At 31.8% G+C, this 6,037-nt stretch overlaps 1 protein-coding gene across 2 annotated transcripts in view; it reads left to right on the forward strand.

Annotated features, from left to right (window-relative positions):
• LOC117177683 (epidermal growth factor receptor-like) overlaps window positions 1-6,037 on the forward strand; it is a 326,636-nt gene that overhangs the window by 11,586 nt on the left and 309,013 nt on the right. The window lies entirely within an intron of this gene.

Consider the following 6,037-nt stretch of genomic DNA (forward strand, 5'->3'; position numbering starts at 1 on the left):
GGTGGTTTTTAGGGGTCTTGCCGAACTTTCTCATTCCCTCTATAATTATGGTGATAAAAAAAGAGAATTTTTGACGTTTCTTTATTTTCAAATATCGACAATCAAAATGGTCATTTTTAACATCTTAGGTGTGGATATATTAAGGGTGGTTTTTAGGGGTCTTGCCGAACTTTCTCACTCCCTCTATAATTAGTGAGGTAAAAAAAGAAAATTTTTAACGTTTTAATATTTTCAAACATCGACAATCAAAATTGTGTTTGGCAGGTTTGAATAATGGGTGATTTGTAAGGGTATTCAACCCCTCAAAAAATAAAAATTTCGAAAACTTCTTCCGATGGAATATCATTTTTTGTCATCCTAAATGATTTAGGCGAAAAAAAAATTCGGGGAAAAAAATCTTTAATTTCGTTCATATGAACGTTCGTAACTTCAAGTACATAAAAACAAGCTATAATTTTCTTATATACCTGGAAAAATGTCTTTTGAAATGTTGCATTTTTTAAATATTCGTGAATTTAGTGGTATTGAGTTTTTGTAACAGCTGTAAATTGTAAGAATTTTTTAAATTAAAGGAAATTACGGCTTGCTTCTAAAGTTCAGCTAAGGTCGTGGGCCTAGGGCCTTAGGGCCTAGAGCGCGCGACTGCTGGTTCTCGCGCTTCGCACTTGATAATGTATTTACCTCGCGCTACGCGCTCGGCTTTTCTGCATAGAATATCTAAAACTAAAGGTAAAAGTATCGACAACAGTTATTTAATGATTGTGAATACTCCTTTGTTAAAGCTCTTTCGGCTTTATCGAACACATTTTCATCACATATCTCATGCTTCGCACTCGAGTTTATCCCTGAAATTTTATATCATTCCCATAAATGTATATTGTTATAATTCGTAACTTGCATTGGTATTAAAACAGATGAAATTTCATTGCCCCGTTTAAAAAACTTCGAAAATATTGTTTGAAATTCATTTTGAATTCACCCTAAATTATTATTAGTTCATCCAAATTTTTTTTACATTCTTCTAAATTTACTCAATTACCCAAGTGCGGCAAAAATATTGCCGAAGCTCGGCTGCCATTATCGCACCAATGTAGGAATGATAACTATGGCCTGCACTTGGCAGCCAAGGTTTGGCTGCCATCTTTGGCCCAACACTGAGTACCAGTATTGTACCAAACCTAGCTGCCATTGTCAGGAAGCTTCCTTAGGGGGTCTTGAAACACCTCCCAAAATTCAGTAAATTGGGGGGGGGGGCGCTCGAGCCGTAATCTTCCAATATGGCGGATTATTTCAGGTTTTTGGATTTTTCTTGGAAACGGGTGTTTTTAGGGAAAAAATAGTTATATAATAAAACACTCTAAATATTCTTCTGAATAAAAAAAGTTATATAAAATATTCCCATGAGGTGAATAGTTTGCGCGGAAAATTGAAAAGCTTGAAGAGCTTGGCTGAAGGTACGCTACCATGAATTATCAATAATTTCGTTGTAGCTATACTATTTATTTAATACTGAAAATTATTTTGATCATTTTCAACGCTTAATTTGAAGAAGTTGCTTTCATTTCTCGAAGTAGGGACTTTGTCATTTACCTTCCTTATATCTTATTAAAAACCGCCTTTTTCTGAACCTGTGTCAAAACTCTCGGAAAATCCGAGTTGAGTCTGGGGGGGGGTTCAGTAATAAAGATGTATTTACTGCAGGCCCACTTTTTCTTCGAACGGTAGAAAACATAATGCACCTATCGTAAATAATCTCAACTCCTTTCATATACCTGGGGCCCTTCCAACTGCATTTCCCAGGGCATGAAGCGACGACGGTCATGTAGCCACAGGTGACTATCGGCGTCCCTCTTCCGCCAAAGCAAATACGCGAGGGCTCCAATGATCGTATCAAAATTCAGTAATGATCGGATTAAAATTAGGCTTATAATCAAGCTCTGAAGTGAATTTAAACCATTTGTTCGACACGCCTCCAAAATATTTCTGGCTTCAAATCTACTGTTGTTTATATAGAAAGTCAATTGTAAAAAAAAGTAAGGATTATTGGGTACATTTAAGAACAGTCAAGTTTAGAGCATTATTTCTTATACAAGGGGCAATGGAAAAAATTTGAAAAAATTCATGAGCATGAGTAAAACTGTTGTGAACCAGTTGCAGTTGAGAAATTTAAAAAATAATATAAATTGTTGCTTAAAAGCACAAAAATGTGGAACTATATTATCGTCCGTTCTAATGCAGATATTAAAGCGATTCAAACTGCAAACTGTAATTGATAGGCTCTGTATTTATTTTCAATCACCCGGAAGGATGTGTTAGTCTTCTTTTTTTGTGAAAATCGCGATATTTTTAGACATTTCTTTTGTTGGAAAACAAGTGACAGAAAGCAGGGGGGGGGGCCTTTTGTGTTTTACTGCCGACCGCTGGTGCCATTCTTCGGCCCCTAGTTCTAAATGCTTGGATGGCACCTGGCCACGGGTCAAAGAAAGGGACCAACGGTCAGTAGTAAAAAAAAAACGGGCCCTCCCTACTTTCTGTCACTTGTTTTCCAACAAAAAAAATGGCTAAAAATATCGCGATTTTCGCAAAAAATAAGACTAACACATCCATACGGGCGATTGAAAATAAATACAGAGCCTATGCATTACAGTTTGCAGTTTGAATCACTTTAATATCTGTATTAGAACTGAAGATAATATAGTTGCACATTTTAGTACTTTTAAGCAACAATTTTTATTATTTTTTTAATTTCTCAACTGCAAATGGTTCACAACAGTTTTCCTCATACTCATGAATTTTTTCAAATTTTTTCCATTGCCCCTTGTATAAGAAATAATGCTCTGAACTTGACTGCTCTTGAATGTACCCAAAAATCCTTACCTTTTTTTACATTTTTCAGTCTGCTAAGCACAACAATTTTTTTACATAAACGTCTTCAAGCTCACTAACGTACAACACTTTCAGCTTTTAAATAACTGCTTTTTTGTTGCGCTAGCATTTTTTTTGACTGAGTTGTTAAGCTTCAAAGGCAGATGCCTATAGTTTTCTCGCCGATAGTAGTTCCATTTTCAACTAGAGACAAGATCTTTTAACCGAAAATGTAACGGTTCTCAAATTTGTTTGCGTTTTAATTTTAGTGTTTTCATTTACAATCACAACTCTTTAGCTGGAATCCGTCATTGTGCATATAAGAAAATTAATTTTTAAATTGAAAACGACATTTCAAGCAAAGAAAGGCATTTTCAGCTAAAATAATTAACCTTCAACAGATAAATGCTTTTTAATCAACTTAAATAAAAGTGTGTATTTTCCCGACGACAATACAACAAATTGCATGAAAAAGTTTTCAAATGTGGTTCTTTTTACAAAACATAAATTTAAGATTGTAAGTCAGAATCTGGTTTGTTGCTTTAAAAAAAAAAAATACTTAATCTATGAAAAAAGAAGAACTCCTTTATTATTTTGTATTTATTCAAAAACTTTTGGGATGAGAAATATGATCAAGAGAATGTTGCCCCAAATAAATGTAAATAAGATTGTAGATAATTTCTTGTCACAAATGTTTATTAAAAGATAGTAATGATGTATTATGTATTATTGTCAGTTATTGTGGCATATGTTATCAAAGAGAACCGCAATTGTTAGCGCTTTTCCCATTAGTTACAAAATTAAAGATAATGAACAGCCTAAAATGAGATTTCGATGTAATCTCTTTGGTAAAACAGTTTTTCATGGAAAACCCTTATTATTGGTAAAGACGTTGGTTATCTAGTTCTGTATTCAGGGTGGCCGTTTTAAACGAAGAAAAAAATTCACGGTTCGAGGTTTCAAAGTTTATTAATTACACTTTTTTTGATTGAATTGCTTTATAATATCTGCTTGAAAAATGCAAGTTACTAACAATTTTCAATTGAGCAATTTTTAATAAAATGCAGATAAACTGCTAAATTAAGAATTTTTAACTTTTGAAAATTAATGAGTTCAAAGATTCAGATTCAATTCAATAAATACAAATCTACGTCATCATTTTGAACTCATTCAATTAAAGAATCAGTTAACTTTTCAATTTTTCAAATTACATTAATTTAAATAATTTTAAGATAGAAAAGCTGAAAAATAGACAATTGCATTTTTTAACTGAGCACTTCTTATATTAAAAATTAAATTCTTTTTAACTTATGCTGTTCGGACGTTCTTGAAAAGCTTCAAATTTTATTTCAAAATCTTGTTAAATCTAGAAGTTATTTTAAATTTATGCAACTTTAAAATTATTTTTAAAATGTTTTTCGAACTTCTGAATGTCTTTTGAAATTAATAGAATTTTTCGTTCAATTTTTAGAAATTTCGAAAATTATAAAAAATCATGTTAAAATATTCTAGACTCTTTTAACAATTTTGGAAATCTTTTAAAATCTTTTTGAATATTCTTTGTAAATAATATTCCAAAATAAAAAATGGTTTTCAACTGTCCTAGGAATCTAACGATAACGTTTTTATTTTTTTGTAGCCTTTCACAATTCTTAAAAAGTTTCTAATTTTTTTTAAATCTGCAAAAATCGACATTTTATTTTAAATTAGGCTGTGGCCATTTGCACCGAAATTTCGGTTCGACTGGCCGAATTTTGTTGGTACCAACTTCGTTTAAATTATATGAAATCATTTCAAGTTTTCAATTAATTTTCAATCTTTTCAAAACTTCCAAACACCTATTAAAATTACTCAAATTTCGCCTAGAAATAATAAGGGTCCAATTGCTGTATAAACATCTAAATTGAAACGTTTCACTTAGACATTAAACCTTTCTTTTTAAATAACAATCAAAATAGTAACGTTCAAAGCTCAAAAGATATTCGAAATTTTAACGATTCAAGTTTTCCCAGGTAAAAGAATTCAATTTCAAATTGTTTATTTTTACATATTCGGTTTTGATTAATTCGGCTTGAATAAACAGTCAAATATTGATAATATAAAATAATTATTATTGTTTGCAATAAAAAAATTAAAAATACCATGAATTAATATTTTACACTGAGCCAATATTTTAAATTTAGTGAAAGCATTTAGTTACAAAATACATTTTTCCGAAGTAATTTTTTAATTAAAAATAGTTTACAAAGTTTCAGTCGGATGTTTGCTTTTTCTTAATGATTAAGGCTCGAGTTGAAGCAATTTAATTTTTAACGTTAAAAGCTGGAAATTTCGAATTTTTAACGGATTTAGAATCGTTTTGACCGCAATCAATTATTCAAACAATTATTTATTTATATTTACAGTTTGATCCAATAAAAATACTTTGATTACGACTTTGATACGGTCATTGGAGCACCTTTCGAATGCTTCATGCAAAAATCAGTAATGACATGATTTTTTTCTGATACAAAAAACGCGTTTGATAGACGTGAAATGTTAGCGGGAGAAGAATGGAGATACAAAAATGGTTATTTTATTATCTTCTCCTTCACCTATTAATCTGAATTATTTCATGGAATGTTAATAATTTTTTGTTCTTTTTAGATTATCTTCGAAATTATTAATTTACAAATGACTTTCTATATAAACAACAGTAGATGTGAAGCCAGAAGTATTTTGGAGGAGTGTCGAACAAAAGGTTTAAATTCACTTCAGAGCTTGTTTGTAAGCTTAATTTTAATCCGATCATTACTGAATTTTGATACGATCATTGGAGCACCTTTGGAATGCTTCATGCAAAAATCAGTAATAATATGATTTTTTTCTGATACAAAAAACGCGTTTAATAGACGTGAAATGTAAGCGGGAGAAGAAAGGTTCTCTTACAAAAATAGAAATTACTGTGCTTGACTGTACTAACAACCCCGTTACTCTCTCGCTTGCCCTCGCGTATTTGCTTTGGCGGAAGACGGACGCCGATAGTCGCCTGTGGCCACATGACCGTGGTCGCTTCATGCCCTGGGAAATGCAGTTCGAAGGGTCTCAGGCATATGAAAGTAGTTGAGATTATTTACGATGGGCGCATTATGTTTTCTACCGTTTGAAAAAAAAGTGGGCCTGCAGTAAATAC

This window comes from Belonocnema kinseyi, chromosome 8, assembly GCF_010883055.1.
Source record: "Belonocnema kinseyi isolate 2016_QV_RU_SX_M_011 chromosome 8, B_treatae_v1, whole genome shotgun sequence".
NCBI lineage: Eukaryota > Metazoa > Arthropoda > Insecta > Hymenoptera > Cynipidae > Belonocnema > Belonocnema kinseyi.